This window comes from Acomys minous (genome assembly GCF_964271855.1).
Source record: "Acomys minous genome assembly, chromosome: 19".
NCBI classification, from domain to species: Eukaryota; Metazoa; Chordata; class Mammalia; order Rodentia; family Muridae; genus Acomys; species Acomys minous.
In genome coordinates this window covers 53,192,307-53,211,702 of record NC_140499.1, presented here as the reverse complement: position 1 = coordinate 53,211,702, position 19,396 = coordinate 53,192,307, and the positions used below count along the sequence as shown (strand labels likewise).

General features: G+C 40.5%; 2 pseudogenes across 2 annotated transcripts in view; both read left to right on the top strand.

Annotated features, from left to right (window-relative positions):
- Positions 1-3,557, top strand: part of LOC311589794 (L-lactate dehydrogenase A chain-like) — a 35,289-nt pseudogene extending 31,732 nt beyond the window's left edge. The window contains exon 2 of the transcript in view: positions 2,511-3,557. The product of the transcript in view is annotated as an L-lactate dehydrogenase A chain-like (transcript). The remainder of the gene's footprint in view (positions 1-2,510) is intronic.
- Positions 3,558-5,132: 1,575 nt separating this feature from the next.
- Positions 5,133-14,284, top strand: LOC311589793 (ubiquitin-like modifier-activating enzyme 1 Y; annotated as a pseudogene). Its single transcript has 2 exons — positions 5,133-5,222; positions 11,347-14,284. The product of its transcript is annotated as a ubiquitin-like modifier-activating enzyme 1 Y (transcript).
- The last annotated feature ends 5,112 nt before the right edge of the window (positions 14,285-19,396 follow it).

Sequence of the window (19,396 nt, the reverse complement as noted above, 5' to 3'; positions counted from 1 at the left end):
TTAAAAGTCAACAAACTGCTCTCTGAAAATGGATATTGATTACTTTAATACCGACAAAAAAGACTGAAAATATTTGTTAGAGCTTATTTCATACTTTATACTAATACCTGGTAATAATAAACTCTATGCTAGGAATAGTAATAAGTCACTTATAATTATAAACACTGTTAAATGGCAATAGAGAACTATATTACTTGATACTATACCAAGTGATTCCCAAGCCTATTTCAGGGTGGTTATAACCCTCAAAGGACGTTTAAATGTAGCCTATGTAAATGCTCTTATTATCACTTTAAAAAGTAAAAAATTAACCTAATTATTGTAAGATTATGTCACTTGTGCAAGGTAACCCAGCTTCTAAGTAGAAGATTAGGAAACCTAATTCCAGCTTTCTCTCTGTGAGCCGGCAGTTTTCTGTATTCTAAAAATACGTATTTCTGAATAATTGTCAAAATTAGACATTGGTGGAGGGTTTTTTTTTCCTTATGGAACTTTTACAAAAAAGAGGCCAACATAGGTGACTCATCACTGCTTAACTCTGTTCCTTTGCCTGAGTTTATTGTAAATGACTAGTCTCATTTGCAACTCACACTGGAAGGAACACCACCTCCTATGGGCTGTATTTATCTTGGGTGGCTAATGATCCTGAAGTCAACATCCACCAAGGTTACAGCTCAGGGAACTCTTCCAAAGTGCCCATTAAGAGGGATAATTTTCTGCCCTTAGAAGAAAGCTCCCTGTGAACTCCTGCCTTCTGACTCATCTGCCTGGTCCAGCACATTACACTGAGCCCTAAAGGCAACCCATCACACGCCTGTCGGAAATTCAGTTTAAGACATGAGATTATTTCTCCTGGAAAAGACGCTTCACACCCCTCAAGCAATCTGGAAAATTTGAATGTTTTTCTCGTTGTATGAGCACTTTCTATTTAAAACAAAGGGAAAAAAATCTATTTTTGCCAGATGTTTTCATCATCGCACATTTCCGGTTAGTAATAAGTATACAAGATGTAGCTTGCCAGCATCTCCTCCCTACCTCCTGTGTGTGTGTGTGTGTGTGTGTGTGTGTGTGTGTGTGTGTGTATCTGTCTGTCTGTGTGTGTGTGGGGGGGGTGGTAATAGAGATGGGATGAGCAGATAGACAAGGAAGGAGGCGATAGGGAAGGGAAAGGAGGTAAGAGAGAGCTATAACAGGTGTTCTCTGACCCATAATCCATGCTATCCATTACAACACTGGCCCAGGGAGGCAAAGTCAGGTGGATCTCTTGTGTTTGAGGCTAACCTGGTCTACAGAGTGATTCTAGGATAGCCAAGGCTACACGAAGAAACCCTATCTCAAAAAAAAAGTTTTTTAATTTAATTTAATTTAAAAATTAAAAATTACTGAAAATAAAATAGATGTTTTATCTAGATATGCTGTGCAATACTTTCTGTTCCGTGACAATTGAGAATGCCTCTAGGCTGCTCTTCCCCTCTCAGACAGTGGAGGAAATGGGGCTAAAAACCAGTTTACTTCAGGAAATAGCACTATCTTCCGTGTTAAATACACGTTTTACGAACAGTTAGATTTCTAATATCAGTAACCTCCGTTGCATACAAAACTGCAAGATGATTTTCGCATAATGTCATAAGCATAGAGTGACTTGTCAAGATAGCCGTGTTGGAATCTCCAGAACCTAGGAATGTGCCCCCCCCCAAGAAGAAGTGGGGGTGGGTGGGAGATGTTATCAAAGTAACCGGGTTGAGACGGAGATTGTGGTCACTGGTTGTCAGAGCACATTCTTTTTTCTTCACTAGAGAGGGGCCATTCTCACACTTCTGGCAACGTTTGGTGCCTGAGATTTCTTAAGGAGTCCCTTTGGATGGAATTTGAGTTCTCAGGGGTGAGAGGGGGGTCATAGCTCAAGGACAGTAGTAAGTGCTGAGTTAACATGTTAGAACATAGCTGCCTAAGATAAAGAACAAAGTTTACCCATTCTCTCCTAGCTGGTCCAGTCCCAAAAGATACTTTTAATTTTTATAGATTAAAATATGCCACACTTCTGAAGCAATGAAAGTTTAATGGGGATTGGTTTACATAATGAAGAACGTAGGTTTGACAGCCAATAGCCTGTGGATGAAGGGACACGGGAAAGATGCAGATGGAAGGTTTCAAGGGTGCAGGTTCTGACAGCAAATTGCTTTCACTGTATAGCGCTGAGCTCATTTCTTAGCTCTACAGTTAAAGGATATCCCCTCGATGTTTGGGTGTCAGTCTTATACTACACGAAGGACTGAATGTATCTGCGGTGGAAGTTTTTTGTGAGACTAGAAAGAAAAATGCATAAACAGAAGAATGAAACATGGGTTCTTCTAAGAAAGCCTGTCTCCATAATGTAAAACCTTGTCTTCCAGATTACAAAGGGAGTGGTTTTACTTTTTATAAAAATGAAATGTGGGTGGGTGTTGGATCCACTGTTGCCAAGCCCAGACCACACTGCTGAGTGCTCAATGCCCACCATCCTGCACTAGAGGTCCCAAAAGGTTCAAAGTCTAAGACGACAACCCTCAAGGATCAACTGATTGGGCATCTACTTAAGGAAGAACGGCGCTGCCATCGGCATCTTAATGAAGGACTTGGCGGATGAGCTTGCCTTTGTTGATGTCATGGAAGACAAACTGAAGGGAGAGATGATGACTCTCCAGCATGGCAGCCTCTTCCTTAAAACATACACACACACAAAAATCGTCCCCGGCAAAGACTACAGTGTGACTGCAAACTCCAAGCTGGTCATTATCACACAGGGAGCCCATCAGCAAAAGGGAGAGAGCCGACTGAATATGGTCCAGAGAAGCGAAAGCATCTTCAAATTCATCATTCCCAGTGATACGAAAATACAGTCCGAACTGCAACTGCTCAGTGTTTCCAACCTAGTGGATATCTTGATCTATGTGGTTTGGAAAACCGAGTTATTGGAAGTGGTTGTAATCTGTACTCCGCTCGGTTCCATTACCTTATGGGAGAAAGGCTGAGAGTTCACCGGCTAAGCTGTCTGAGGTGGGTCCTACGGGAGCATGGAGACACCATTGTGCTTCTGTGGAGTGGCCTGAATGTTGCCGGGCTCTTCCTGAAGACTCTGAACTCAGTACTGGGCACTGATGACGACAAGGAGCAGTAAAAGGTGGTCCACAAGCAGGTCATTGACAGTGTCTATGAGGTGATCAAACTGAAGGGTTACACCTCTTGTGCCCTTGGCCTCTCTTTGGCAGACTTGACTGGGAACATCATGAAGACTCTTAGGCAGCTGCATCCATCTCCACCATGATTAAGGGTCTCTATGAGATCATGTATGATGTCTTCTTCAGTGTCCCTTGTATCTTGGGACAAACGGAACCTTGGATGTTGTGAAGGTGACTGTGAGTCTTGAAGAGAAAACCTGCCTGAAGAAGAACACAGATACCCTCTGGGGGGATCCAGAAAGAGCTATAGTTCTAAAGTCTCCCGATGCCCTAGCATTTCACTGTCCAGGCTGCCACAGGGTTTCTATGGAGACCACACACCGCCTCCTTCTCTTCTGAGCTGTGGTTAGTGCAGTTGTGTTGAGGTGGTCTGAGGTAAACCTCAGTTCCCACAGTTTTACCCTAATGCTAAGTGGTACTTGTGTAGTGGTAATCTGGTTAATGCGATAGTCCCACTGTCTCTGAAACATACTGCCAATTGTGTGCAGAATTTCAATTGCCCCGGGACCCTGCTGTGTCACTGTGCTATGCACCCTCACCAAACGTGTCTAGGCCATCGAGTTGCCAATTAGTCATAACTTGGCTCCAGTGTGTAAGTCCATTATGCATACCTTGTGCACAACTGTCTAGAGGATACTATTTTGTGTGTTATATGTGTCTGTAGTGTGCATTGTAATATTATGTAAAAAGTAAGATCTGCATATGAATGATGCAACCCACTACCCAGTGTCATGCCAGTGAAAACACCAAATAAACCTTGAGCAGTGAAAAAAAATAAAATGTGCTTATGGAATACTGAAGAAAAATAATTTGAATTTGCACAGAGATAAGCATGAGGGTATCAAGAGATAATGTTCTCAGCAAAACAATTCAGCATATCAAATATGGGCTTAGCAACCTATTCCTACTCACAGATAGACAATATGTCTATTATACTAATATGCTACTGGGTATCACTTAAGAAAATCAAACATGGCAGGAATGCAAGGTAACACTAGGATGGGGCAAGACTTGACTATACCATGACTTAGGCCACTTCCCACAGGAGACTGACGTAAGTCCACCAGCCTTTTAAGACAGTTCAAGACAGAAAAAACAGTTCAAGCCTTGAGGACCTCATGTCTCATTTAGGGTCTCTACTGCTGTGACAAAACACCATGACTATAAACAGCCTGGGGCAGAAAGGTTTTATTTCAGTTTACAATATTCAGGTTACACTCTATTGGTGAGGGAAGTCAGGACAGGAACCCAAAGGCAGGAACCTAGAGGCAGGAGCTGATCCAGAGGCCATGAGGGGTACTGCTTAAGGGTTTGCTCCCCATGGCTTGCCCAGCCTGCTTTCTTATAGAACCCAAAACCAGCCGCCCAGGGATGGCAATGCTCCCAGTGAACCATGCCCTTTCTCATATATCATCAATCAAGAAAATGCACCACAGGCTTGCTCACAAGCCAGTCTAGTGAGGATATTCTCTCATTAGCGATCCCCTCAGCTAGAATGATTCTAGCCTGTGTCAAGCTGACATAAAGCCAGCCAGCATGCCTCATTATCAATGATTGGGAAGTATGAGGTATGCTACTTTACGTCAAACCAGACCCTTTATAGCCCAGCTTTTATTAATGTTTTACATTTAAGTAACCCAAATAGTTTTTTTTTCATGAAATGATATGGCCATCTGTTAATACATTGAAATTACACAATTCCCATTGAAGTGTTAGAAATTAGCAAAATCCCAGTACTTAGTAATTACCATGGAATGCACCAATGTGGCAGTTGGTGTTTAGTTATTCTTCTGTTTCTGTGATGAAACAGCATGACCAAAAGCAACTCGGGAAGAGTTTCTTTTGGCCTGAGATTCCATAGAAAGAGTCTAAGAATGACTAAAATATATTGCAGCAGGTAGTCTGAGAAGGAGGATGAGGAATCACATCTTTAACCACAAAGAGGAAGTTGGAAAAGCAAACTGGAAGTGGGGTGAGCCTGTGAACCCTTCAATCTCAACCCCGGTAATACACTTCCTGCAGAAAGGCTGCACCTCTTAAATAACCCATAATCTCCTCCAAACAGTACACCAGCCAGGTGCCGAGGAGTTTTAAGAAGCGAGGGCACACTTATCACTTAAAGCACCACATTAGTATCAGATGCAATGCTTTGAGATTATTAACAGATGTGTTATAAATCTTCACTTTGCAAATTATTTTCACTTCCACAAGTTCCAATAATACAAACCAGAAAAAATGTGACTGTAAAAGTATATGCCAATAGTTCTTTTTTTTTTGCATTTTTTCTTTATTAATTTATTCTTGTTATATCTCAATGGTTATCCCATCCCTTGTATCCTCCCATTCTTCCCTCCCTCCTCTTTTCCCCTTATTCCCCTCCCCTATGACTGTTCCTGAGGGGGATTACCTCCCCCTGTATATGTTCATAGGGTATCAAGTCTCTTCTTGGTAACCTGCTGTCCTTCCTCTGAGTGCCACCAGGTCTCCCCCTCCAGGGGACATGGTCAAAGGTGAGCCAATAGTTCTATGTTTAAAAATTTATTATATTTGGAAAGAAATGTTTTAGAATTTAGAATTCATCGTGATTTAAATGTAATAATAATTAACATAAATCGGTATGGCAAAAAATACACAAGAAATTTTTAAAAACAGATAAAAGAGGAAAGAAAAAGAAAAATATAAAGAGAAAAGGAAGAGTAAAGGAACAGAAGGAACTGGTGAATGGAAGGAGGGAAAGATCCCAATTGCTGCTTTATCAAGAACAGATAATTACACAATTACATCCAAGGGGAAAGAAGATTAAAAAGCAGTTATTCTAGTATTCTAAGCAAGCATGATGCTTCTTTTTAAATGCTGTAGTAGAAAAGCCACTCCAAAGGGGAAACAAACATGGCCAAAGACAAAGTGAGCAGTGGGAGTAATATGTTGAGGCTTTTAGACTAGAAGAAAATAGCATACCCATACATGTAGCAGGCCAAAACTTTTATCCACTTGGAGGTCTGGCAGAGAGAGGAGAGAATCATCTCATTACAAAAAGGAAGAAAAAAAATAAGAAACAATTTTGAAATACAAAGAGAGAAATACAACAGATAACTGAGATCAGACTCTACTGTTATCAATTTTCTAAACGCTTTCACATGTGTCACGTATGTCACATATCTTGAAATAGTACAATAACTGTTTTCAATAGGTATTACTATGAATTAGTTTTATAATTCCCATTCATTCAAAAAATAAATAAACTACAAAAAATTGAGGAATTAAAAATCAAGAAGTCATATTCACAACCAGCACTGAATTTTGAGTCAGTTTCTAGTTAACTAAACCTTGAACTTTGAACTACTCACTACCAAAGGTGTTATTGCCTACAGGCTAAAAGGCATAGTTTGAGGTCAGGAGTCCTATGTGAATCACTTGTATTAAACATGAAAAAGTCATTCATCGCATCCTTCTCCTCCCAAAATTATCCATAACAGAGATGTGAGAGTTGAAAGTTTCAAAACATTTAAAACTCTAACAAAAATTCCAAACACATACACAACAAGCTCAGCGTATATCCACCGTTATTAGCATGACACTGAGCGAATCTTATTTTGCTTGTGTGTATGTTTTCACTTAGTATATTGTAATTTCTGAATATCTTTTAAGTGAATTAAATGGCAATGTGCACTTCCCCCAGAGAGAAACCTCATTTGCGTATTTATATCACACAATACAATTTTTAGGGAAAAGAGATATATGCTTATAGGATAGTGGAAAACGTAATCATAATTATGTTCCAAGTGGATAAGCAATAGACTGGATCATGCCTAGCTACCTAATTAGCCACAACCATCAAAACTCTAGTTGCTATCTTGGCGTTAACTGTTCATATTTTTTGTAGGAACATATGGAGTGATTGTAGACGGCGCTGCCTGACAATTAAAATCTGAATGATCACGGTGCTTCGAGATGTCTGCTCGCTAATTAGAAAAGTGATTGAAGAGGCACAATTTGCAAGTGTGCTAGGAGTCAGAGTTAACTAGTGTTTTGCTCTTCAATATTGAAGGTTATGGATCATTTCTGTTTAAAAAAAAAAAGAAAAAAATCTATTAGGATCTCATCATCTGTATCATGGGATTAAATTTTAGAGCACATATATAAAGCAACTGTGTCTGTTTACAAGGGACTCACCTGAAACATGGCTACTGGTGTTTGCCTCTGAGTGATGGGAAGCAATGAGGAAACTCCTTGCAGGAAGTACAAAAGCTGCCCTCAGAGGTCCCTACTTTTCCTTCTCTCCCTTTCAATGAACCTTCTGTCTTCCCTGATCTCTGGAGCACTGGTACAGTAGGGATGGGATTTTAGGTTTTTCGCTAATCTCTTGATGTTCCTATGAGGCGCTGGGTACATGGGCTGACAAATGGGTGTGTGATATCCTCAAACACTACACTTTACCTACGTCCTTCTGCTGGTTCACTTTCGTGTTCCTTTGGAAAACTCTTCACATCCTCCCTTTCCAAGTATAATACAATTCTTTTTTGGGGTATTTCAGTTTGTCTGTTAAGAATCAATGTCCTATAGGAAGTTCATGCAAATTATAAGTTAATCATGCATTCCATCCAGAGAGAGAGACAGACAGACAGACAGACAGACAGGCAGGCAGACAGACAGACAGACAGACACAGAGACAGAGAGAGACAGAGAGACAGAGAGAGACAGAGACAGAGAGAGAGGGAGGGAGAAATGGCTAGATCAATAGCCTAGAAAATAAAAAAAAAAAATGAGTAGAGGGAAAGAGTGGACAAATGTGACCATCATGTATGAGCATTTCCTGATTAGATAAGAAATTCAAGCAAAGGGTAAGCAGAGGCCACTCCATGATCCTGCCTGTAATGTACTCTGTGAATGTCCAATCTCAAAGATTGCCTTGGTGTCCATCGTTAGTCTCATTAAGATCACTAAACTAGGATGCACAGCAGTATCCCTCTCTCAGATATTCTATCCCACTTGGGAGTTTTTCTCACTTTTCTTTAATAAATCTAACTTTGGCTTTGCTTACTCTTTGAATACATTTCTTTTTCCCCCTTTAGACAATAAGATGATAAATTCAGAAGTCTCTGGCTTAGTGCCACTGTGAGGACCATCTTCCTCTAGCACCGAAGTTCATCCAGTAAGAATACAAGAGCTAAGCAAGGCTCCTGGTGCTCAAATAGTACACATTGTTCCTTTACAAAAGTGAGTTTTGATCAGAAATGCAAAAGTGAAGAAGAGCAAGGTGCAGAAAGGTGGTCCAGGCCTATAATTCCAGGTATTTGAGAAGATGAGGCAAGAGAATCAAATGTTCAAGGCCTGTTGTGATGTTAAGCTTAGCTAATCCTGTTTCAAAACTCTTAGAGTAAAAGTGTCAGAGTTTAGTGTAGGGGTGATAGTTCATGCTAAACCCCACTCAAAAGAATGAGTGTGGAAGAGAGGTCAGGGGTTGGGGAGGAACATCAGTCAGAGCTGCAAGCACTAGGGCTTGCACAGCAAGAGCCACAATCACCATCACTGCTGTGGACAGCTTTGAACTTGGCTATGAAGCTGTTCAAACTTTGCCACACAACACCAAGAGATGTACTTCACTAACCCCACTTCCAATCAAACGTCTCACAACATTCTCATTGGCTAAGCCAAATTCATCTAACCAGCCAGTAGGAAGGCTGAGGAGAGGCTCTCCATTTTCTAACTGGAGCACAAGGAACTATGTATCATAGGATTAATTTACACTATGCCACAAAAAAAAAAAAACCACAAAAAGTAAATGACCCCACAGGATTTTAAAATGTCAATATAACACTGAATGAGTTATATATAACATAGTTTCCATAGTTACCAAGTACAACATAAAAAAAAAAAAAAAGAACTGAAAAATGTTGTCTTTGTTCCAGCATCACAGAATTCTAGTAAAAACAAGAGTAACAGTGCGCCTCATGGATGGATCAATTTGCAGTGCAAATGCATACGCACTAGCAGGTGTGTATCTGTGTGTATGTGTGTGTATGTGTGTGTGTGTATGTGTGTGCATGTGTGTGTGTGTGCATCGGTGCGCGCACCTGTTAGTGGTGATGAGGCTTGAATTCATGGTTTAATATAGGATAGCAAACTACTTTATCACTGAAACACATCCTAAGAGCCTTCACTTAAATTTTGAACTATCTTACAATTCCTACATTGCTGACAAAACCCAAAACATTTTAAAGAAAAATTTAATAGCAAAGATATTTTAAAATTCACCAACTATATCACAAAAGAAACATCATCTTCATGGGTTATATGATATTTGTAAATTAATCAAACCAATCTCCAGATAAGGGCTTTATAACACTAATTACCAGATGATACAGTGATGAAAAAGCTGAACATTTAGGACTCCATTGAATGCTTTCAATTAAAGCAAAATTCCAAAGCCCTAGTTTGCATATGATTAGGAACAGCAAGGTGATTTGCTGTTTCAAGGCAATAAGAAGGAAATATGGCTCTGTGTGGAATGACCTAGGGAAATAAGCTAAATTCAGACTCAGAAATCCACTGTACCACACTGATTTTTTAATTACAGCTCATGGGCTCAGGTATCCAACACATCTAATGCCTTCATCAGTAAATGGATATTATCACAATCCATCCACAGCAGACCTTTTTAAAACCATGTGACATCTTTCTCATATGAAATATATAATGGGAAAGCTGGTAAAGAAATAAGATTCAAGTGTTCCTAAAAGCCACTTAAATATCTTACTAAAATTAAAGATATAATAAAATTGTATATGCCTGGGAAAATCTGCATAAAACATTGCCCTTTCCTGAACTTGCATCTACGCACCTCTAATAATTAAAAAGCTTGAGAAAATGTCTTTAGTAGTCTTTAAAGGGCTGTATAAAATTAGTCTTAATGGTTCCAGTGTGCAATATTAGTGTGTGTTTATTATGATCCTTTTCTGGGAAGATATGGCCTCAGATTAGCCTCAAGGAATCACAGGTAATAGTTTAAAGCATTAAATGCGGCCAAGAGACGGATTTAGTGGCCACAGATAAACACACTGCTGACCCTGTAAGAATTGTCACACATTGTCTAAAAAGAGAGGCAGAGCAACTGGGACTGGAGAAGCCATGTGATGTGTGCAAAAGAACTCTGCTGTGTTCTGCATTATACTCACCTGTGGTACCACCACAGAATGTGAAATGCAGAAACTTCAAAATTTTTTCCGATAAGGAAATGAGATTCAATCCTGCCACAAAGGAAGAAAATCACTGATAGTGTCTTCATGGGCATTTTACACTCCCTTTTGTGTTGGGATGACTAGCAATGGCTTTCATGGCTCTACTCTTTTATCACCTATGTTTTCCTAGTAGAACATGACATTATTCAACTATGTATTAACCTGATGCAGAATATCTAAACTCCAAAGATAAACAAGACTTTATAGTCGGGGAGAGTGGTGTCAATTCACAATAACCTAGATTCTGTGAATAACTGGAAGAAAGGAAATGAAGGATTCAAATATATAATCATAAGGAGGTTTTATCAGTACAATGAGAATATAGCACTCCATAAATGTACACATTATTGTATGTTATTTTTAAATACTTAGAAACTAAAGGAGTCATGTCTATAATCTGTCATGCACCACATACATGTATTAACTATTATCCTGTCCCCCTAAATATGTACAATAGTGAGAATAAAAATAAGTCAATCATATATTGATTAACATCTATGAGTAAACACTTAATAATTAAATATCCTACATACATATTAAAAATAAGGTTTAGAAATAGAAGAAAGGGATCTTGTTTCCTGGCTGAGGAGAAGGCCTTGCAGGGCCAGGGAACTGAAGGTCAGGCTACACTGGTTTGCAGCTGGGTCTTCAAGAAGAGGAAGGACAGAGAGAGTGGAAGGCAGCACAAACAGGTACCAGTGTTGCTGTCCATTCAGTTCTGTCCAAGAAACACAGAGTGTCTAGACCTGACTCTAAGCTGGATGTTAATTGGTCTCCTACTACCTATCCTACTATGTTTAAAATATCCCAAAGGCCAACCAACAGAATGTCAAAACAAAAAATAAACAAACAAAAAACAAAACAAACAAACAAAAAAACCACAACCCAAGGAAATAGACATAGATGAAGGCCTTTACTCTCGTCAGATGTAAGTACTAGGGCGTGAGGCAATGAAGCATCTCCAGACTTCCAGGGCACTGAAATTAGGCCTACAGGGCCTAGGTGTGGAAATTGCCAAGAACATCATCCTCAATGAGGTGAAGGGTGTCATTCTCCATGACCAGGGCACTGCCCAATTGGCTGATCTGTCTTTCCAGTTCTACCTTCAAGAAGAAGATATTGGCAAAAACCAAGCTGAGATATCCCAGCCACTCCTTGCCGAACTCAATAGTTATGTTCCTGTGCACACCTACACTGGACCCCTTCTTGAGGACTTCCTTAATGGTTTTCAGGTGGTGGTTTTTACCAACACTCCTTTGGAATATCAGCTGCAAATGGGTCATTTCTTCCATAGCCACAATCAAGCTAGTGGTAGCAGACACTCGGGGCCTAGTTGGACAACTCTTCTGTTGCTTCAGAGAGGAAATTATTCTCAGAGATTTAAATAGGGGAACAGCCACTCAGTGCCATGGTTTCAATGATCACCAAGGGGAATCCAGGGCTTGTTACCTGCTTGGAGGAATCCAGGCATGAATTTCAGAGTGGCAACTTTGTCTCTTTCACAAAAGTTCAGGGCATGAGTGAACTCAATGGTATTGGTCCCATAGATATCAAAGTTCTGAATTCCTATATATTTAGTATCTGTGCTGCCTGCAGCTTCTCTGACTACATCCTTGGAGGCACTGTCAGTCAAGTGAAAGTCACTCAGAAGATCAGTTTTAATCCCCTACCCGCCTCCTTGGCAGAGCCAGATTTTGCAGTAACAAATTTTGTGAAGTGATGTTTCCTTGCTCAGCTGCACATTGGCTTTCAGGCTCTGCGTCAGTTTTGTACTCAACACAGTAGGCCTCCTCAACCCCATAATGAGGAGGATGCTGCAGAAATGGTGACCTTAGCACAAGCTGTGAATGCTCAAGCTTTGCCAGCAGTTCAGCAGGATTGCTAGGATGTAGACCTCATACGGAGAGGAAGTTGGCCTATCTAGCTGATGGGGCTCTGGCACCCATGAATGCCTTCATTGGTGTGGATGCCCAGGAGGTCATAAAGGCTTGTTCTGGAAAGTTTATGCCTATTAGGCAGTGGCTGTACTTTGATGCCCCTGAATGTCTCCCAGAGCACAAAGTGGCCTTCATGGAAGAAAAGCGCATGTCTCTCCAGAACTGTAATGACGGGGAAGTGTCTGCATTTGGGTCAAACCTACAAGAGAGGCTTGACAAGCAAAAGTACTTCCTCGTAGATACAGGTGCCATTGGCTATGAACTGGAGCTGGCCTCAGCTTTGGGGAGATGGAGAGATCACAATTAGAGATATGGACACCATTGAGAAGTCAAACCTGAACCACCATTTTCTCTTCCATCCCTGGGATGTCACAAAATTAAGGTTTGAGACTGTTGCTGCTACAGTGTGTGACATAAGTCCACACATCAAGGTGTTCAGCCCACCAGAATCGAGCAGGCCCTGAGACAGAACATGTCTATGATGATGACTTCTCTCAAAACTTGGATGGTGTGGCCAATGCCCTGGACAAATGATGCTCATTTGTGCATGGACATCCATTGTGTGTACTACTGTAAGCCTCTGCTGGAATCAGGCATGCCAGAACCTAAGAAATCCATCCCCATCTGCACACTGAAGAACTTCTCCAATGCCATTGAGCACACTCTGCATTGGACTCATGATGAGTTTAAAGGACTCTTTAAGCAGTCAGCAGAAAATGTTAACCCATACCTTATAGACCCCAAGTTCATGGAGCAGACACTGTGGCTAGGTGGTACCCAGCCTTTGGTAGTACTTGAGGCTGTTACAGCACAGCCTGGTCCTGAGGAGACCATGTACTTGGGCCAACAGTGTGACTTGGGCCCACCAGCACTGGCACACCCAGTATTCTTACAATATCCAACAGTTACTGCACAACTTCTCTCCAGACCAACTTACGAGCTCTGGAGCTGTTTTTCGTTAGAACCAAAATTCTGTCCACATCCGCTCACCTTTGACACAAACAATCCCCTCCACAGGAATTATGCGATGAATGCTGCCAACCTATTTTCCCAGATATATGGACTAAGATAGTCACAGGACTCTGCTACTGTGGCCAAACTCCTCAGTCTCTGCCCATCCCCAAGTTTGCTCCCAAATCTGGCATCAGGATTCATGTTTCTGAGCAGGAGCTGCAGAGCATCAGTACCACAGTTGATGACAGCCACCTACAGGAACTCAAGACTTCACTTCCTACTCCAGACAAGCTACTAGGATTCAAGATGTACCCCATTGACTTTGAGAAGGATGCTGACAGCAACTTCCACATGGATTTCATTGTGGCAGCATGCAACCTTTCGGGGTGAAAACTACGGCATTTCCTCTGCAGACTGGCCTAAGAGCATGCTGATTGCAGGGAAGATCATCCCAGCCATTGCCAGGACCACAGCACCTGTAGTTGGCCTTGTGTGTCTGGAGCCATACAAGGTGGTTCAGGGACATTCACAACTGGAGTCTTACAAAAATGGTTTTTTTAATCAACTTGGCTCTGCTTTCCTTTGGCTTCTCTGCGCCCCTGGATTCAACTTATCGCCAGTACTATGATCAAGAGTGGGCATTATGGGATCGCTTTGATGTACAGGGACTGCAAGCAAGTGATGGGAAGATGACTCTCAAGCAGTTCCTAGACGACTATAAGACAGAGCACAAGCTGGAGATCACCTGTCCCAGAGTATGTTCATGTTTTACTCCTTGATGGTAGCCACCAAGCTCTAGGAAAAGTTGGATTGGTCAATGACAGAGATTGTGAGCCATGTGTCGAAGCACCAACTGAGCCATCATGTAAAGACCCTTGTGTTTGAGCTGTGCTGCAACAGTGAGAGTGGAGAGGAAGTGGAAGTTCCTTATGTATGACACGCCCTCCGATGGTCTCTTACTGACTCAGTTCTTTCAGTTCCCTCAGGCTACATCAAACCCCTTCTAGTTATGATGAAACCTGAGTCCAGACTTCCTTGTTCCTAAGACCTTTGTTTTAGTGATGATTTTTACATGGTCTACAACTTAAATTCATAATAATAATTTTTAGGCTGAAAAAAAAAGAAATAGATGACAAAGGTTATACTGTGAGGAGAAGCACACAAATAATAATATGTGAACACAGTAATAATATGGACAAAACTGGAAACAAGGGGTCTATAAATGTGAAAATTTTATAATACGAAATCAATACCTATAGTAATAATTACTAAATAAAATATTTAAAACTTTTTCTATGCTACTGAAAATGCTTGAGAATAGAAGTTACCAATAGTTACCAAATTTACCTTTATGTTAAAACCCCAGGCAATCTTGCTTACTAAAGTATAAGATTGGAAACTCTAAAATCATCCAATCAGACCACTGTCTTAATGAGTTTGGATTTTACCCCCCAAATAAAAATTTAGTTAATGTTATGCTACCTGTTTATTTGTTTATCTTAGTAAGTAGAGAGAAGGAAAAGTCATGAGTATCTTGAAGAATTTTGAAAAATATTACTTATAATTCATATTAGTTGACAATTTAAAATGTTTATAGAGAAACATGATGAAATGTATTTATCATATATTATAGTTAGTATTTATTTAAAATAATGTAACTGAATAAGAAGCAGCCTTCTTTGTAAATAAAAGTGCAAAAATTGTGGAGAAATACACATCTGGCATAACAGAAAAAAATGAAAAGAAATTACAAATGAAGCAATAAGCTCAAATATCATCACATTGAGGGTGCCTTGGGGAAGTAGATGTGAGGTGCCAAAAGATGTGGTTAAAATCTAGATATTATTGGAGCCTTGGGGTGGAGTTAGTACTGATACCCACTTGGAATTAGAAAGCTTGATCTCAGGCATTTCAACAGTAGGGAGCTGAAAGTGACTCAACTGCTCATGTCTAGAATTTTAGGGTGAAATTAGGGGGCTATAAACCCTGAATACCCTCTAGCAAGATGTTCTGAACAAGCTTTACTTGGTAGAATATGTGAGAAAATGATGATGTTCAATGCTAACCCTAAAGACTCTAGTTAAATTGTATTGGCAGAGAAACTAACACGGTTAAGTAAATCATTTAATAAAATAGTTTAAAATTAATGAGCTAAATGGAGTATAAGATATTAAAATTCTGAAAAAAACAAACTAGCAGTAAACAGATGAGGATATTAAGTCTGAATGCAAACTAATAGCATGAAAACCAAAGAATTAGTGAAAATAATGAACACAAATAAAAACTCTCAAAATTAAGACAAAAGATCCAAAGTAAAAAACAAAATCAAGTTCTCAAAATTGCATGAATATAAATGACTTTTTGTTACAATAGAATCTTATAAGAAATTTCATTGTAAATAGGTAAAAACCCAAAATATAAATAAGCGTGCGTGCGTGCGCGCACGCTCACACACACACACACACACACACACACACACGCACACACTCACGCACACAAGTACAAAGGCTAGCCCCCGCCCCCAATTAGAGCATTTTCCATATAACCCACACTCTTGCAAGGCTGAGGGGACAGGGTTAGGGAGAGAGGAGAAAAGAAAGGAAGAGGGGGAGGGGGAAGGAAGGGAAGCCCAAGAAAGAAAGAAAGGAGGAAGAGGAAGACAGATGAAGAGGGCTCTATGAGCATGACTCCTTAGGGTCTGACTTATAGCTAGGAATAGAACAGCTCTCCCATTGAGGGCTCAAGCAAGCCAGAATTGTCCTGCTGAGGGTAGGGCTGCCTCAACTCTGCACTCTGACATCTTCAAAACTTGCCTTGGTCTCCATGCTCTAAGATGCGGAATAGACCTGAGCCAGCAGAGAAAAACTAACAGAATGAGGCAAAAACAATACAATAAAAACAATATACGCCACTTATGAACTTCTGCGACATCTTAGATAAAATATTAATAAATTGAAGAGCGATCTATGCACACAAAGAATATCCATGCTTGGACCATAGGAAAAGTGGCACTAAAATTGGTGAGGAAGGAGGGATTGTATAGCAAACTGTTAGGAACAAATGGTTATTCATCCACAAAATAACCAAACCGTGTCATTTTTTTTCTATCATAGAAATGAATATCAGTTGCACTGGGGAGATATAAAAAAGTCTTTTGTTCTAGTTTTAAGCTTTTTAAAAAACCAGGCCTCATGTTGCCCAGGCTGCCCTCTAACCCCCAGACTTGCATTTTCAGCCTCAGCCTCCAGAGTAGTGGGCACATGTAGTTCTTTTAGGAAGCAATAGAACACCATTGACATTAAACGCTATAAAACACAGCCTTGAACAAATGCATCAGATGAGTCTGATCAACTGCCAACCGTTCTCAGTCTGTCTGGGAAGATGTAGAATGACAGGTCCAGACAGTCCCCCAGAGCAAATCAAGAAGAACTTCTCTCCATTTTAAACACCAGTCATGCCCTGATGACCATGAGATAAGAGCCAGACCTAAAGACAATTTTTAATTGAGCAAACTCCAAACTTTAATATATATATATATACATACACACACAATCTCTGAAGAATCACAGCTGTGTTGGTTTGAGTGGTCATGGCCTTCCCAGGCTCAGATCTTTGCATGTTTGATCCCCAGTTGGTGGAACTGTTTGAGTAGGGTGGAGCCTTGTTGAAAGAGGTGTGTTGTTGGGCATATGCTCTGAGGTTTGAAAATCTCATGTCACTCCCAGTTAGCTTGCTGATGTTCTTCTCCCTACTCATCCCCCCCTGGAGTTACTGTTTCAACATGGGACCTCTCAGCTACTGCCCAGCACCACACCTGTGCGCCTCCTGTCAGTCTCTCCATGCTAATGGCTGTGAGCCCACGCTCTGAAACAGTACACAAGCTCTCAGGAAACTCTGTTCAATAAGTTTCCTTCATCGTGGATCCTCTTCAGAGCAATCGAAAGACAACACACACCTATAGCCATTTTACAAAAGATAAAATTGACTGAATAAAGAGGCATAATCTGCTGCTTAAAGGGAAGCCAACATCAAATACACACTTCAGTGTTTAGTCACCAACTAGAGAAATAGGGACGATTGAAGATCTCGCCATGATTGTAACTCCATGGAAGCAGAGCTTTAGCAAAGTTTCTTCAAAGATGGAAGCAGAAGGTGCAAATAGGAATCTACCCGATGCCAAATCTATGGCAATAATACATGAAAGGTAAATGTGGCCATATGCAGAGAGAACTGGTAAAGTGTTACAGATATGGCATACCTACTGAGTTCTAACCTTGCACCTAGAGAGCTTAGTGCTTGAGCTATGCTGCCCCCTGGATGGCCACTGTACAATGCTGGCACAGACAGCAGAAAGAGAGCAACAGGCAAAGCTCATTGCAAATGCACCAATCATGCACACACATTTTCCACCACATATACCCATTAGTGATCTGGGGCTGCCTGAGATCATCATCGGTGCAAGCAAGCAGCCATGACCTGTTTCTGGTGTTCATGCTGAAGGTGCTGGACAGAGTCATCATCAGAAGCCTGGGATACAGGCTCACAGTCCATGTGTGCGTGAAACGCCTTAATCTTAGTGCCTTCCCCACTTTAGAATCTGCACCTGCTTCAAAACTAACATATTCACCCTAATCTTTTAGGCACACAGAAAATTGCTGCTCTCAGATTTTAAGAAAATAATTTTATCAATTAAAACAAGTGAAATTTTTTCACTTGTGATAATTATATTTTTTCATTTAATAATTTTTTAAGAACTTCATACATCATCTCTGCATCTACATATGTAACATATATGTTACATATATATACATATATATATCCTAGTGTTGTTATTTAGCTCTGCTCATGTTGCTTTCTTTTTACTTCTTTTGACACAAAATGTCATGTCAATGTGTTAGCGTAAAAAGTAATTACATACAGTACATTCGATTCATGTTATTTCTGCCAAATCTTTAAAAAGAAAGACAAAATCTTCCTTTTTCACTTTCACTCTTCAATTTTGAGAAATATCCCCCTAAGTATGAAGAGTCTATACAGATCATCATCTGCCACTTAAAAAAAAAACATAAAACAAAACAAAAAACCCCACCTCATTCCAAACTGCCTTCCATAGATCAGGATTTTACCAAATGGAACAAAGGTCACTTCAGTTCATTTAAGGAAGTGACATACATTTAGTTTTACGTTCTATGAAAGAGCTACAGCGACAGCATCTGAAATGAGTTATCAAGAGTCATTTACAAGGTCAAATTCTGCTGCCAAGAAAGAAACTACCTATGACGCTTACAGAATTATGACAGTATTAACTGCAGAGCCACACAGCCTCTGCCCTGGTCTGAAGGCATGGATCAAAATGCCATTTTATGAATTAGAAATCCAACTCTATGCCTGCCTGACCCAGGCACCACTATGCTTTTTAGCAGAAAAAAAAAAGACCCCACACCCAGGTTCCCCAGAATCATTCCTTTCCAACTCTGAGCCACCAAGGAGCTGCAGAATCTTTGCCAAGCTAAAGTACAGAGTGCCGATAGAGTGTACCTGTAATAAGAGGTTTGAGGCATGAAAGAGTTTAGAACATTCACTAGCCAGCCTCACCTCCAACAATGGCCTCATAAGCAGAGGGCTGCAGGTCACAGATGGAGTCAAAGATATTAAAAACTAAGATAGGAATACGGACAAATGTGATAATTTACCCATGTGAAAGGGACTTTTGTTTTGTTTTGTTTTTTACTTTTTATCTGAATTGCTTTGCTGTCACCCTATTTATTTATTATAACTTATTCATCTTACATCCCCATTGTTATCCCCTCACTTGTACCTTCCCGTTCCCACCCTCTCTCCCTCTTATGCCCTATTTCCCTCCCCTAGACCTCTGGACATGGATGGTCCTAGTTCCCCATCATCTGACCACAGCCTATCAGGTCTCCTCTAGATATCCTGCATCAACTTCCTCATTGTAAGGAACCAGCTCTTACTATAATGAGGGCAAGAAGGCCAGCTGGGTGGGCATGTAGGTAAGAACTCATATTGCAGTCTTGAACTGGCTGTC